Source organism: Heliconius melpomene, chromosome 12 (genome assembly GCF_056956725.1).
Source record: "Heliconius melpomene rosina isolate 202511_hmr_F chromosome 12, ASM5695672v1, whole genome shotgun sequence".
Classification (NCBI taxonomy): Eukaryota; Metazoa; Arthropoda; class Insecta; order Lepidoptera; family Nymphalidae; genus Heliconius; species Heliconius melpomene.
In genome coordinates, this window is record NC_140400.1 from 6,464,098 (window position 1) to 6,481,009 (window position 16,912).

The 16,912-nt window shown below is 33.3% G+C and overlaps 1 protein-coding gene across 1 annotated transcript in view; it reads left to right on the top strand.

The window, feature by feature from the left end:
• The first annotated feature begins 6,354 nt into the window (after nucleotides 1–6,354).
• nvy (CBFA2/RUNX1 partner transcriptional co-repressor nervy) overlaps nucleotides 6,355–16,912 on the top strand; it is a 50,193-nt gene continuing 39,635 nt past the window's right edge. The window contains exon 1 of the mRNA XM_085194515.1: nucleotides 6,355–6,499. The gene's annotated coding sequence lies outside the window, so the exon portion shown is untranslated. The remainder of the gene's footprint in view (nucleotides 6,500–16,912) is intronic.

A 16,912-nucleotide genomic window follows, 5' to 3' on the forward strand; every position in this document is an offset into this window, starting at 1 on the left:
TTTGCTTACTATTATGGATAGGTACGTTTAATATTGTCCAAATAACATTTCCCTTTGAGAGCTAGCTAAATATAAATTGGGATTCTAACTTACGAGTATATCTTAATTGAATAATGTTAAATTAAGCGTGTAATTGTTTGGAATTATGCATTACATACACACGCGTGAGCATTTGTTACGCTTCTCGTGACGTGGGCAAAAAGTAAATTAGGTAATTTTTGTCTTCATAGTAAAATTTTAATAGGTAATTTTGATATTATTAAAGTGCAATTGACAGTCTCAGATGGTTTGCCATTGTTGAGACATCAATTTTCTTACGAATTGATTATTATTTTTATTGTTTAATGTTTTATGAGGTTCCCTCAGTCAGCTGGCTGTTCAAAGCTCAAAACGTTTGCTTATAATTCTATTTATTCAACACTAAAATTGTAACCCTTATATTGAAAATCGCAACTGTTGAGTTTGTTGCCGGCTCTTCCCTGCATAACTGCCTTTCGAGTCGGTGGTAGCGACAGCGTTTATTGTATAATTCAGAAGCGCAAGAACTTTTGAATAATTAGATAGAAAAAATATAAGTGATAACTTATAAGTGCATATGTCCTTTTTTAAATTGTAGTTTCCGTTGACATACAATTCTGAAATTTGTTCAGAACCCTCGGTATGCGAGTGCGACTCGCATTTGACCGATTTTGTTATTTAGCTTCATATTTATAATTTTATAGAATAATAATATTTTTTATGCAATACATTTGTTACTATTTATTTACACAGTTAACAAATCATTTCTATTGTAATAAAAGCCGTGAGTAAAAAACAAGAGATTTCATTTATGCGTAAAATACATACATAATTAAGTAATTAAAAAAATGTTTAAAGTACATACTACATAATTAGAAGTATTTTATTACCAGTAATATATTAGCAGTATTTTATTCACAATTCTCATTACTTATTGGTTGGGTCATGGTTTCTGCAAGAAACCTTCAATTTTCATATTAATTGGAAAACCGTAATGTAAAAGAATTTCTCTCTCCGCAGTTTCCATACTACGCCGCTTTTCTTTAAAGCCGTGTAATTTATCAACTAAATCCATTCGCCTTCTTTGCCTATCTTTTGTCCTAAAATTTCGAAGATTTTTCTCAAAATCAGCTTCACCAATGCTATCCATATTGTCGTGGTGGGCAAAATCCTCAAATCGTCTCATAGAACGTAATTTATTAATAATACTATTAGCCAGCTGATTAACATGGTTTTCAAGATTTTTTATTACATTATTTTTACCATGCTTATTCCCTATATTCTTACTTAAAATTATACGCCAAGATTTTTCATCTATTCCTTGATTATCGTTTAAGGAAACATCTTTATTAGCATTTTCTTTGTTAGATGTATGTTTAAATAATTTATGTTTTCTTTTTTTAGTTCCCCTTCTCCTATATTCATCAGACTGCGTATCTATTTTGTTCAAAAAGTGTTTCTGATTGTATCTCATGATGTTTGACACATCGAACCTATTGCTTGTCCCATCGAAAGACACGTCAGGTCTAACACCGTAAGGGACTGCAATCTGGCCGAGTATTGGAGTAATAGCAGTAAATATTATAAGGTATATCTAAAAAAATATATTTTTTATAATTGTTATAAATCTACAGATTACAATAACTTTATTTATATTATACACTGTTTTGTATAGAAAAACTTTTTTATACTTTTCTAATGGATAAGATGTACAAAAAAGTATCGTGGCGTTACTTCTCAATTGTAATAATACTATTGTTTTAGCATCACACTATGGATATGATATATAGAGAGAACCTAGGACCCAGTGTTACGAGACATTCCGTTTCCATTGAGACACTTTCCGCTGAATTTTCGAAGCGTTGCCTCTCAACAGAGAGGCGGAACACTGCGCCGCGCCTATTTGTTGCGTGGAAATTTCAATTCCTCCGAGTTTGAATCGAACCCATTTGTTAATAAGGTTTATTGAAAATATATTAAAATGATTTTTTAACAAATTTAAACTACATAATATAGATAATCCAGTCTAGCTACTCACCATTTTGCAATTATATTGTAAAACTTTCTTTCATTTGACATATTTCAATATACTTAAGTACATAGTCTTAGATTTATAATTGAATAATTTTATGCACTTTTTGTGTTTGCTCATAAATTTTTATATTAGCTCAGTATGTACTTATGTACATATCGTGGAGTAAAAAGTCCCTTGTAGTATCTAAATATAGTGTGTAACTCGATCGACGGATCAACGGTAGTTGGGTACCTGAGTTTGGGTACCTATGTTTTTTTCATTTTACTCCCATGTACGTTTCAGTAAAAAATATATGTTCTAGTAGTTAATATTTAGAAATTTGTGATTATTCGAAAAATATCGGATTCTTAAAAAAATGCAAACACACTCCAACTGTTAGGTCTATGCGTGATTTTTTCTGAATTATTCAGATTTTATCAACATAACATATTTGCACTATTTTTAGTAATCTAAAAATCGGCTTCACGCTGAATTCCGCACACAGCAGGTTAACCAGAGGGAATCTAGTGTCAAGACATTTGGTTCCCTAGTTTCCGCCAAATTCAACGGCGCGCTTTGCCTCGATATCAGAGCGAAGAAATGAAAATATAAATGTAAATAAATATTTCTTTATCTATATAATAAAATACACTATACACACACATTTTATCTATACAGTCACGTCCATTACCCACGTACCGTATCATAAATACAAAACCTAAAACTATATTTCCCTCGTAAGCCACTACATGACATGGCGGGAAAAAAATGCAAATGGCGGCCGTAGCGTGACGTCACGTCCGCGCAGATGTCGCTCTGATGTTGTTTTAATTACGCTGTTTTATTTCCTTTCCGTGATTCTTATTAGATATAATACATAAGTATATAATGATATTATTAAATTTCTAATAAAATATTATTATTGTAAAATGATTAATCTTAATTTTTATGGATTGTTTTTAAGTAGGTAACTATCACGGAAACCTAACATGTAATATAACGAAATTGTTCAAATTTTTAACAGAATATTATTACTGTCGGCCAGTCGTGGCGCAGGGGCACAAAGTGTGACTGTAAAACTGACTGGTTGTGGGTTCGATCCCCATTCGATGAGATGAAATATTTATTTAAATTTATATTTCCATTTCATTTCCATTCCAACACACAACACGCAATGCCTCCAGAATTCGGCAGAAAATGGGGAACGGAGTGTCTTATCACTTGGTTCCCTATGCCTACCCTGCTGTGTGCGGGATACAGCGTGAAGCTCATTTACCAGCTTCATCATCAGTTTACAATTGAGTTCACTCAAATCTTTGTGATTGTAGAATATGGATAGATTTGACATTTGCCAAACTACAAGTAGCAGCTAGGAACGGTTTTTCATTATTTATTATGCGAAATACATTTGCTTAGTGTAGAAACAGCTGGAATCTATAAATAGAATCTACTTAGAGTTTTTAAGACATTTCGTTCACTGGATTCCGTCCAATTTTCTAACACTGTTGAGTAGTAAAACTCAACGTCTTGTTACCAGAACGAAGAAATGAAAATAATTAATTCGGCCAAGTGGCAACCGAACCCATAACCGTCGATTTTACAGTCAGATTCCCACTACGCTACGATGGCCTACGATTAGACTACGACCTACACTTAGTTATTACACCAAAATTGTAAAGTAATATATCACTATTCTCTTTCATTACACCATTCAAATGCGGAAGCTACATAAAGAATAACTATTAAAAGTTCATAGTTCATTGAAATGAAAGTCTAGAAACCTAGATAACTCATTCATAACGCCGCCTGTGATCGACGCGCGCGCCCTGCACTGCACGCTGTGGCCCCAGGGCAACAGATGCTTTAACAATAGCGCGACACCTAATATCTTTGTGACATTTACAATTGTATATAAAGAAATATTATAATCTTATTATAATATGATAAAATAAAACTAATGTTATAAATAGAATTTTGTCGAATTTTGTCAACGAATAATTTATATTTTTTTTTATTATTTCATTTATTTTCCACTACATACCTAAACACAAAAAATAAATACAAGTGTGTAATTAATATAGATCAATAAGAAAACAGCAAAAAAAGAGCATAAAATCTATATAAATAACAGATTAAATATAATTTCAGCGTAGTTACCACTCGTCGGCGCGTGCCGGCCATTGTGAACAAACGACAACACACGCCACCTGAACAAACCGAACAACAGTTGTATCAACTCTCGTCACGCTAAGACCAGATGTCAGTTAGCTATGGCGCTACCGTAGATGAAAGGCAGGTTGTTTTCTTGAATTTTTGGGAATTTAAAAAAAATAAGTGTAATTTTCATGAGAGTTTACCTCTGTCTAGTCTGCTATACGCGGGATACAATGTGAAGGTAAAAAACAGTTGAAAACGAATCGGAAAGCAGTTCTCTTCTAGAAGAAATATGCTTTTGAATTTCAGTCTAAATTTAGATTTATTAAGCTCGTTTAGAGACACGGTCATGAATCTCTGTCTTTCATAGTAAAATATTTAACATTTTATACCTTTTACATTTTATTTAGTCAAAATACATGCTGTTTAAAATCGGAAGAGGTCTCGATAAATAAACACCCCATAAAATTTTGTCGGCGCCAAATAATCGAACATAATCAAACGAATTGCCATTATTATATATCATAAATCAGACTCGAAAAACATATCGATTTTATTTTAAAATATTTTTCTTAGTAAGCTCTAAAAAAAATTAAGCTTTCATGGAAAAAGTGATATTGAGGCTGAAAATAAAAGAAATAACAGCTTATTGAGTGGCGAAACTCAACGCCGCGTTTCTTCTTGTTCCAGAGGTAGAAAATGAAAATAATTTATTCCACCGAATGGGAATTGAACCTTCAACCGTCACACCGTCCTAATTACGTTAGTTCTGACAAAATTTAAATCTCAATTAGTTTCAAAATATTCTTTTCTAGGAAAAGCTTATAAAGAATAGTTTATATAATAGAAGAAACGACTGACTTAAAGTTTTAATTTTATATCCATCAATCATTTTATTTTAAATGCAATATTATAATGTATACTTAAATGGGTAAATTTACTTATTTAGTTTCACATTTTATCCCTAATGGGGTAGGCAGAGAGAACGGAGCGCGAAACTACAAATAGCTACGTAGTTAAAAGCTTATTTAATTGGTTAAATTATTATTATTATTATATAGCTAACTGGTTAAATTTAATTTTAAGGAACTGGTTATGTTAATAATAGTTTTGGCTATTGAGCATTAATAAAAATCTATATTATTGTATGCTAGTTTTGCTTGCGGCTTCGTCCGCATAGTGAAATAGAAATAACAAAAAGTTGTCCAACATGCTCGCGGAAGCTCTCTAGCTTAGCCGTTATTGTTACATACAATTTTATTGTTACTGCAATTTATTGGTAACAGCGTAAAATACATAGCCTCTAGCCTTTCTTAATATTATGGACTATCTAATACAAAATGATCTTTTCAATTCAAGCTGGTAGTTCCTAAGATTCCCGCGTTATACTAATATTACTCGTATAATATTTCTGCGCTTAATTAATTGCTGACTATAAATGTTAGTCAATATTACTAGGCAGTCGTACTCAATTATTTTAATATATTATTTTTAATCTTATTAGCACAGAAATAATTTTTAATAAACTTTGATTTTATTTAGAGGCATGCTTTAGATATTAAGAGTAAACTGCGAAAAAAAAAAATGCATTTTGCACAGAATAGCATTTTAAAAACACCATACTTATAATTAGGCTGAATTTTCACTCTATTTGCAAAAAAACCACCCTATACGCTAAAGCGTTGGCTGAAAAACAAATGACAAGTGCCGCCCTACAAGTACAACATTAATGTGTAAAAAAACATTTGTTTTCAATTAATAAGACAATTTTTAATTTATTTTATTTTTAATCATATCTGTATAAAAGTTCTCAATTTTTTCTATAAAATATTTGATACAGAGTTATTATAAAAGTTTACAATATATAAAAACATGGCATGCCCCTAAATAAAATCAATAATGTATGCATTAGACACAAAAAAAGGAAAATGCGAAGTGAATAAAAAAATATATAAAATTTACACAGAAAAGGATTTAAAGTTACAAAACTTATAATCCAGCAAAATTCTCACCCCATAAGCGTAAAGCGTTGGCTGAAAACAAACGACAAGTGCCGCCCTACAACAGCTTTGTAAAAAAAATCAGTTTATCGCCGGGCGGGCTTCCCGCCCTCAGTCGAGATCTAACCGCGTTACCGCTCACACGTTTATGAAATTATCCCAACGTGAAATTTTCACGCGAATCGCTAAATTTATTATTATTTATTTAATTAAATAACTGTTTTTGTTCGTTTTATTGTGTTTATTTTTATTCTGTGTGTGATTAATTTCGTGTGTGTCAAATCTGGTCGCTGTCAGCTGTCAAAACGTTGAGGTGAGTGGGATTTATCGTCCGGCTATAAATTAAAGGATGTGTTTTATGTTAGCGGTTATTTTTTTTAATTTTCTCTTTCTCTCTCCTTTTCATTGTATAGTAGTATAAATTTGATCGTTTAATCTTATAATTAAAATTGAGCTTTATTTGTTTGTGGAAAAAGCAATTAAATTTTTTAAAATTTAAATTTATATAATGTGAGAGTACAAATTTCGTGCTTATATTTGAATCGAATCGATCGATCGTATATAAATCTATAGAAATATTGTAGTTAACTTATAGGTAAAGCAATGTGCGATTTTTTTATACTTAAAATTTCTATAATTCAACTTTAATTACTCACTTACATAGGAATGACTTTAAAAAAATCCATACATATACTCATACTTTAAGACCCGCACATTTACATGTAATTAAATAATATTACTTTTTATTTAGATAAATATCTTAGCTTATCAACTATTAATTGATTATTTATCAATACACCTTAATATTGCTTATCTAATTTTTTATGTGAACTTCACTGAGATGACATTTTTCATAAACTGCTTTAATATGCTTATAATGTTTAATTTTTATTAGTTACTAATTTGTATTTAAGTCATCTATCTTCGCGTTATTTGTACTTATCATTAATTATCAAAAATATTAAAATAACTACAATCTGTATACCGTTAATTACTACTTGCAAAAAAGTAACCTAAATTAATCAATAATCCCTGAAAACCATCAAAATATGTGTACTGAACACTGTCTGTCCTCTGTACAATATGAGTAAAATAAATATAAAATATTATTAGGTTTGAGGCGCCACCTGTGACACAGCTGCTACCAATAACGTCTTGCTCAAACGATTTAGAGCGTTCCGTTTTCTTATTTTATGTTGATTTTGTAAATGTGATTGTTTTGCCCACAAGCCCTAGGCCCTAGCCCTTTTAGGGCGAATTGTAAATGTCTAATAGATGAATGGTGGGTACGAATCTTATAAGAGATATTAAATTTGTCGAAATTGGTTATATCACGCAAAACATGCAATGTTTTTTTGCAAGTGTAATAGAAGTAGTGTTTTATCAGAATTCAGAAGGATTTCTATCAGAATTATGTGTCAGATTTAGATTCTATATTACATTTAACAAATGTCAATATGATACGACTAAAGATGACAGAGTGTAGAGTATCAAAAAAAATACTCATCAAACAATTTTCGATATTTTGCCCGTCTAAATTAATTTCCTCCTAAATATGGTAATCTAAAACATTTTATTTGATTGATCGTAACAATTCATTTATGTTATTTCAAAAATACATTGTTGCAATTTCTTATAAATAATTTAAAAATACAAACAATGTAAGTCGGTATTGGTGAAAATAAATAAAATATTATTAGATTTCATAAGCGACAGGCGCCACCTGCGCGCTGCCAGGCCTCCATTAAGCCCTCTCGCGTACTGAGTTTTTTTTATAATATTGTCTTATTTTTATATTATTGTCATATATATTTTAGATCGTAAAATTAGTCACCATTTCGGCAAAATAAGATGGCATATAATATTGTCCTGATTGGAACTGTAAGGCCGTAAGTGTCAAATTCTTAACTCGATGATTTTGTGTTCAATCTCCTCTATTATTATTTTTATGGATGGCTATATGTTTTAGCTTCACGCTGTAACCCGCACATCGCAGGATAGGCAGAGGAACTCTGCGCACCTAGTATTGAGACACTCCGTCTCCATTGAGATACCTACTTCTACTCTTAAAATAGAGCCGAGTTCTTGAGGCATTTAAAATTTTTAATTCCTCACCCTCGTAACGAGACAAAGCGTCGCGTTGGGTTCCGCTTCTCAACAATGTCCGAAAATTTCGACGAAATTGTGAAACGGAGTGTCTCAACTCTTGGTTCTTTCTACCTCTCCTTCTATATGCATAACGTGAAGCTTAAATAAATATCATATAGATATATTCTCTTGCTATACTTGTATATGCAGGTACATATATGGTCGTAAATCTGGCATTAGCCCGCATCCGTCGCCACCTCGGCTCGTCGGTCACCCGCATTGTAATTTAAACATTCCCGCATATACGACGTCGCGTAACAATGGTGGTTGAAACTTGATTGCGACAAGTATTTCATGGTTTTTTTTTTTATTTTAAAATATATTTTTTATTCTTGTTGCTTCAGCTTCGTCCTTCCAATCCAAGGAGCTTGGCCTCCTGCGGTTTACACAGTTGAATGATAATGTGACACGAAATTTAAATAATGTTTGTTTTAATTATTTTTCTAAATTCAAAATAAATAACTAAACGGTCAAATACGTGTCGGACTCGCCCATCGAGGGTTCCATATTAATTTCAGGATGCTGGGTCATCGGCAAGTATAACTTATAAAAGTTCACAAGCTTAAGTTTGTTAGGTTTTATCTATCTAATATAAATATAAATTACCATTTTTCCGATTTCTTCCTTTTATTTACATTGCAAGTTCGCACTGTGTGCCAAATTTCATAACTGTAAGTCCACAATCCAAGTACTCTATAGATTTTGACGATCCGGCGAGTTTCATAAGTAAGTAAGAACGATGCATAATTCTCGTATCTCTTGATTACATTGAGTTAGAACCTTAATTTTCCTTTTCATCTTCTGTGCTTCAATGAAAGAAGAAAATATTATACATAATTATTCCCTCGATTCCAGTGGTATCAAATTCAGTACCATAAACAACAATGAGACAGGGTGGGACACCACTGCACCGCGACGGCCACAAATCTCCCGTATAAATTTATATATATGAGTATATTCTATAGAATGATATGTCTGTGACATAAATAAGGTTAAGCCGTAGAAAAGTCCACCGGTTATTGGAGTCCCGTAACAATTACTTACGTCGTCGCACCTGCTCGCTCGCTCGGTCGGTGCTGTATGGACTAGTAGCTAGTACAGTACAGCCAACGAGTTGTGGCCCTCCTGAAGTCAGGTTGTGTGAGGTTTTGCGTATTGTACACTCGCACTCTGAAGTATGTAAAATTAAATAAAATTTTAAAATCAAGTCTGCACAGGCATCTACAGTAAACTTCAGGGTTTCTGAACATTGTATGAACATAAATTGGTATATATAAAAGGAGAACGCGGCGTTGAGTTCCGCCACTCAACACGCAGAATTTATTTGTCTCAAAAATATATTATATATACGTTATATATATATACGTTTCAATGTTAATATAAAATGAAATGAACGACAAGACACTTCGTTCTTCACTATCCACTTGAATTCAAGACATTGCGTTTTTAGTGGAAAAACCGAGAAATGAAAAAAAAATAATGTGTCATTATTTCCGGAGCAGATATCGAACCAACAATCATCACAATTAGTGACCCACTGAGCCCCGATAGGTTTTTAAAGAAAATCTTATATCCATTTAGGATATAACAATTCTTATTTCTCAGTTTATTTTCCAGTGAATGACCGAAAAATAAGCTAAATGTAAAATTACAAAAACAGATGTTAAGTCATAAAATAGACGAAGGAAGTGGCGACGTCTTCCAAACATGAAGCCCACAATACCTACGAGTACACGCAATACAGATCGAGTCCAGCCACCGTGATACTAAACCTTTATAAATAATATTTAGTATGGCGTGTGATCATATTTATATATTGTGTGGATTGGCGGAACACAACGCCGCGCTTTTTCTTCTTACATTCCCTCTAGTGAATTGTAGGTAAACGTTGTAGATTCGATTTCCACTCCAGGAAATGAAATATTTAACATTTTCATTTCCTCGCTCTGGTAACGAGAATTTGGCGCTCAGTGGGGAACAGAAGGGTTAACTTAATGGGAACGGAGTGTTTTAACACTGAAGCTAAAAAAATATAATAATAGGCGTGTCGCCAGCCGCCGCGCGAGTATTGTGTTTCAAAGAACCGAGCGTACCAAGTGTCTGTAACGCACGCGCTGCTGTGTGCACAGGTGTTGCTTTTCAATTCTAACCGACTTTACAAAATGATTATTTCTTTGTTTTAGCTAATATATTATGTTGCTAGTATTCCTCTCTCGGCTTCTTGTGCTTGGATGTTATTATTTTTTTTTATTGCATTTCAATATTTTTTTCATATTTTTTAATGATCATATCCTACTATGATTATAAACTAGCGACTCACACGCGGAGTTATATTATAACCAAATTATACAAAAAATGTCAAAATATTTCGTAGATTATTTGTTATTTTGATTCGTTAAACTATTTTATGGTAAAGCTTCATCTACATCCATTTAGTAATTATTGCGTAAAAGTGAAACAAACATCCATCCTCACAAACAAGCTACAACTTATGTAAAGATTGTGAATAATTTATTAGGCTACGATATAAGAATAAGATTATGCGGGCGAAGCCGCGCGTGGCTTACTAGTAATGCATAAATTAAATAGACGTGGTAACTTATAAAATACCTTTTATCTGTGGGTTCTCTAAGTAACCAATGGTTGCATATGACACTGACACATTCTAAATTCTCCATGTAAGTAACTCTAACCGCAGTTTGGTCCACCGTGGTATGTGACTACCAGATAGAAAAACAAATCTATTTGAACTTCATGAGATTAGAGCATTCAACCAAACAAACTTCAGTTTTATAATATTAGTATAGATAATATAGTAGGTACACAAATTGCAAAATAAATATAACGCCGCATCCTCCCATGTGCGCTACAAACTAACCGCATAATAAAACTTTGTTTATAAACTGATTTAAAATTAACTTTTTTGTTTTAATGTTTTTATGTATGTATATCTACTGTACTTGATCACTAAAGTCTCGTAATTAGGGAGCGTGTACCTGAGTGTGTTAGCGGTGGTATTGGGTTCGATTATAGCTACGAAGAAATGTATTTACTTAGGTACTTAGTTTAACGCTGTGTCCTTAGCGGGGTAGTCAAAGAGAAGCGAACGCCAAACGCTACGAAGAAATGTGATGGAAAAATAACAGGCACGCTTCACGCTTTTTCCCGCATTTAAGGCTAGGTAAGGAAAACCTAGTATTAAGACATTTCATTCCAGATTCAGTCTACTAAAGCGGAGTAATGAAAACGGAGTGTTTTAACACTAGGTTTCTCCTTCCTGCCCTGCCATGTACAGAATACACCGTGAAGCTAATTTAATTTAATTAGATTTTTTTCCCAAAATCATTGTTAATAACGCAGTACTAGTATTTGTATGCAATATATCATTTCTGTTGTAATTAAGGGTGTATATTTTGTGCTGGGAGACCAGCTGTGTCCACTCGCGCTGTACCGTGCAGGGTACAGATGCTCGCAACGCGTCGAGCTCGTGATGCGACACTTGGGAAGTGTATTGGGGGAAAGTTGAGCCTTTTTGTTTGTTATAAAAAGTTTAAATTTTAATATCATTTGTTTAATTTTAATAGAATTATGTTAAATTAATTATATTATTATATTAGTACTTTATATGCATTAGGTTAAGAGAAAATCTCGTGTTTAGACATTCCGTTCTCCACAAATACTATAAAAATTTTAAAGATATTTTTACCATTTATCGATTGATTAAAAATAGTGTTCGTTTTACAATGATTTATTAGGAATTCAGGTTGTAATTAAGTAAACACTTTTCAAAAATAAATGTTGTACTCCATTAAAAATAAATACTCTAATTAAAAATAGAATTAATAACTATTAACTTTACGCTGTATCCTGCATATAGCAGGGTAATTGAGTGGCGGGTGCCCATATCCATAGTCGCGCTGTTTTGTTACCAAAGCGACAAAACCGAACCCAAAACCATGGTGTCAGTCAGACGCTACCACTATGCCAAGACGGTGTTTTAAATAATACTAGGCCTAAGTATAAAACAATATAAATAAAATAAATGATAATAGAACGCCTCCGGTCAGCAGATAGGCGTCGATGTGTATTAAACGAAGATAAATCGCCAAACAGCCTAGCCTATATCTCTGGATGCGGGCTTTGGTAGCGTTAGCAAAATATTATATTAAGTAATATTATTATTTTATTTTTGCATGTAGTTTTTAATTTATCATAAAGTAGTAAATGAAAAATAAAACGAATATAGAACCTCCTCCTGAGAAAACAGGTCGGTAAAAAAAGAGAAAGCTCTGGTATTAAACACACAGTCTTGTTTTAGAAAATAGACAACAATGTGTAGATTTTTCTGTCTGTTTTTCGTGGAATTAAGCGCGAAGCTGAAACATAATCCTATATCCGAACTATTATATCTATTGAAAGTTTCTTAATTAAAAAATTAAAAATACACATATCGTTAAATTTCCTCACATCTTACAAAAAACAAAGAAAAACGCATTCAAAAATTTAAACTCATACGTTTTTTGCTATCGCTACCCCACCCGTATGCTCTTGCTTACCTCGCCCGCAGTCCGCTGATAAATTTAAGTTACACCGCCACATACCGTCACTCTCATTATAATATTGGTACAAGGATACTGACCTACTCACTTACATACATAACTCTATAACGTAGTGCCTATACGTTATGTCCTCGAAATATTATGGGAAAATTATTATGTTTTAATAATTTTAATTTTGAAAGTATATAATTATGCTATATGTTGCGTATATGTTTCAATTGATATCGAAAGCTGGTATTTTTGTTTATGCTGTTAATATAATTTTATTTTTTATATAATTTTTTTTTTATTCTACTATTTTACTCGTTTTCCGTTCGATTTTTGAGATAATATCCCATTGCACTACGAGGATCTATTATTTTTAATATTCTGTAAAAACAAGATATAAATAATTAAACAAAACAAAGAAAAACGCCTCAAAAACTCCACGGAAATTCGGCGAACAGAACGAGTGTCTTAATAAGAAAGGAGAGTCTTATCATTAAATTCCCTCTGTAGACAGAAACTTTGGGCGGGATGCTTTTAACATATTTTACCTGTGCCCTTCCATGGCCATGTCGAAATTCTTACGCCATAGAAATAATAATAAATTCTTCTAGATAACGTTCCCTAACGCGACAATGTTCCCTTAAGTCGACGTAGACAAAGCTGCGGGCGTGGTTAGTCGTATTAATTTATCAATTAGACCACACCGCGAGATAAGAGATGCCGGCGCCCGCATCTCAGTGCAATCATTTTTGGTATTACTTTTGAATGGTGATTTTTGGTATTACTCTTTCCACCAAAGACAATTTGTAGGTACACCAAATGTATTGAACTGTTATTTTATTCACAATTATCTTTTTTAGTTCCACTCTCTCTGGAAAATATCATTTTTTGGCGGAATTTCAGATAGTGTGTGTTAAGTTGTGAAACTCAACGCTACGTTTTGCCTCGTTACCAGGGCGAGGAAATGAAAATATATATATTTTTATTTCCTCGAGCGGGAATCGAATCCATAATATATCGCGTTTACAGTCGCACATTTGTGCCTCTGCGCTACGACTGTCCTCTACTTGTATTTAAAAGTTAAATAATGATATTGACAAAAACAAAATAATTATATTTTTTTATGTATTAAAAGTTATTTAAAAAAATGAAGTCATCAAAAAACCAAGCTATTAAACAATAAATACTATCAAATATTAATTAATTTCATAATGCTCTTGCATTATATGGAATAGGCTAAATTAATTGTATATTGCGATTTGATGCCGTTTCACACATAGCGTGTGTACAAAGGAAATATTTTAAACATTGCCCCAAACAAGAATTGAATTCGCTACTTTCTCTAAGATACAAAAAAAGCTTTACATTTGTCTCCGGAACGTAGGATGGGTAGAGGAAACGTATTATCAAGACATTCTGTTTCCGCCCAATCTTAGATCCTAATAATTATCCCACGAGTGAGGATCGAACCGACAACCATCGCTTATGATACACACTATTATACCATCTATTAACAAAATTCATATTATTTTCCAGCGAACGCAACTCCTAACTCACCTTTCCCACGATATTATTGGATTGGGAGTTAGCTGATTGGTTTGGTTTAATCAAACTTTTGCTTTGCCTGTACATGTGCGTGACAGCTCTATTATAGCTCACGGATTTATTTTATTCGACACACGGCTGTATGGCTATATGGCTGTGTGGCTACAGGTACAACACTAGCGTTTAGCGGCGACTTGCTATGGACGTATCTACTGATATATTCTCTAGGAAGCCTGTACTTTAGCTGTGTGCTGGACAGATATGCTCGTGTAAATGTTGTTATTTTATTTTTTTGGGAAAAAAAAATCTGGTGCCCACCAGTCTATTCTGGGGTGAGCACGGACCATACACCCCCTATTCCTAAACCCATGGCCTTCGCCATCATGGTCGAATAGAATTAATTTAAAGTTGTACATACACATTCTAAGTGCCCGTGGTATCAGTAAACACAAGGATGATTAATAAATGGAGTATCCAAGGCAAAAACATTTTATTAATTTGAACCAGTAGTTCCTAAGATTAGAATGTTCAACCAAACAAACTCTTCAGTTTTTTAATTTTAGTATAGTCACAGACGTAAACCCATACAGATAAAAGGTTATGCGATTAGCTGTGAGGTTTTTGGACGTCATCCTTTCAGGTATGAAGAGTTTACGCGGAAGTATAATTAAGGTGTTGTCTTTTTTCCGTTTCGTGTGCAGATATTCGTTTGATAGTTGGTTTTAATGAACTTGGTTTTGATTCGGCTTTTTGCATTTGTATGTGAGCGTTGATATTTTTGTTTCTTTATCTTTCTAATAACATGAGAGTGGTTGCTGCTACGGGGTAAAGACACTTCGAATATTAAACGCGTAAGGTTGTAGAAAATGAACCACGAAGCCTCAATGGCCGTCGTGGTTCTGCGGCACAGCTCCTGACGGTAAACACGATGGTTGTAGGTTCGATTCCTACGAAAAATGAACAAATGACAAAGTGGATCGTTGAGTTCTGCCTCTCACTCAATAGGCAAAGTCTCGAAAATTAGATGGAAAGTGGGGAATGGAATATCTTAGGTCTAGGTGTCCTTTGGTTTGTCTGCTATATGCGGGATGAATGATGAACCTATAAAAAAAATGATTTATTTAAATTAACTAAATTAAATACTAAGCAATTACAACATTTTAATCAATTCCACAAAAGGATGACCCACGTCAGGGATCGTAAACCTTGATGAAAACTAGAAAAAAAAAACTAAATTACAGAACATATCAAACGAATCAATTTGGGTGCTTCAAATAAATAAAGCGAGGCCTGCGGTTGACAGGCGGGGGATGGCGCAGATGCTGCCTCCTTTGAAGGATTACAATCATCGACCTAAAAACATACTTTTTAACATGATTTTAACCGAAAACACTATTTTTTTCTTCACTTCACGCTGTATCTCGCACAAAGTAATTGCGGCACAGGGAACCTAGTGTTAAGACACTATGTTTCCCCACTTCCCGCTGAATTTTCGAGACATTGCATGTTGACTGTCGGAATTCAACGACGAATATTATATATAATGTTGGTATAGAATATATCATAGAAATCAATTTGGGTAGCTCGAATAAACAAAGCGCTGCTGCGGTTGACAGCGGGTGGCGCAGATGGCGCCCCCCTGAAGGATTACAATTATCGATGGAAAAGTACTTTACGAAAATGTTTGGCGCAACTGCACTGTTTGAACACTTAGTTGCAGATTTCAAAGAACTTGGATTTCAGCTTGGTTTGGAAACGAAATGTGTAATTATGTTTTATTGAATATATTTAGAATTGCTTTTTAAGTCAATGGCGCACTTTGCTCTGTTAGTGTTAGCGAGGAAAGGAAAATAATTTATTCTTCACGGGTGAGATCGAACCTACTGTCGCGATTCCAGTTAGACGCTGTGCCGCTGTGCTACGATGGAATATAATATTTAATTATAAATTATTAAAATTATCTTTTAAAAATTGGCTTAAAACATTTTCTCATTACTTAGCTCTGGTAATAAAGCAAAACTCGCGTCGAGTTCCTCTAACCTACACGCAATGCCTAAAAAAATCGGCGGAAAGTGGAGAACGGAATGTCTCAACACTACGTTCCCTCTGACTACTGGGATACAGTGTGAAACTGAAAATAAAGGTATTTTATACATTGACAACTACTCGTTATATTGCAAAATCTTGAAGAGGGAACCTAATGAAAAGTTTCTCCGTTATATTTTATAAAAAAAATTAGTTAGTATTTCACACTTTCTATTGACAATGAGATATGTGGCGATATGTTTAGCTTCACGCTATATCTCTCATACAGCGTAGGGAACCTGTAGGGACGTAACAATGTTTTGCAAGGTCTTACATAGTTTTTGTTTATTGTCATTATTATGTAAATGTTTTTGTTCTCCATTTCTTTTTGTTACTACGTTTTTGTTCATATTGTACCTTTTATGTTCAGTGCATAATATTCAAATGGTTGTAAAGCCGGA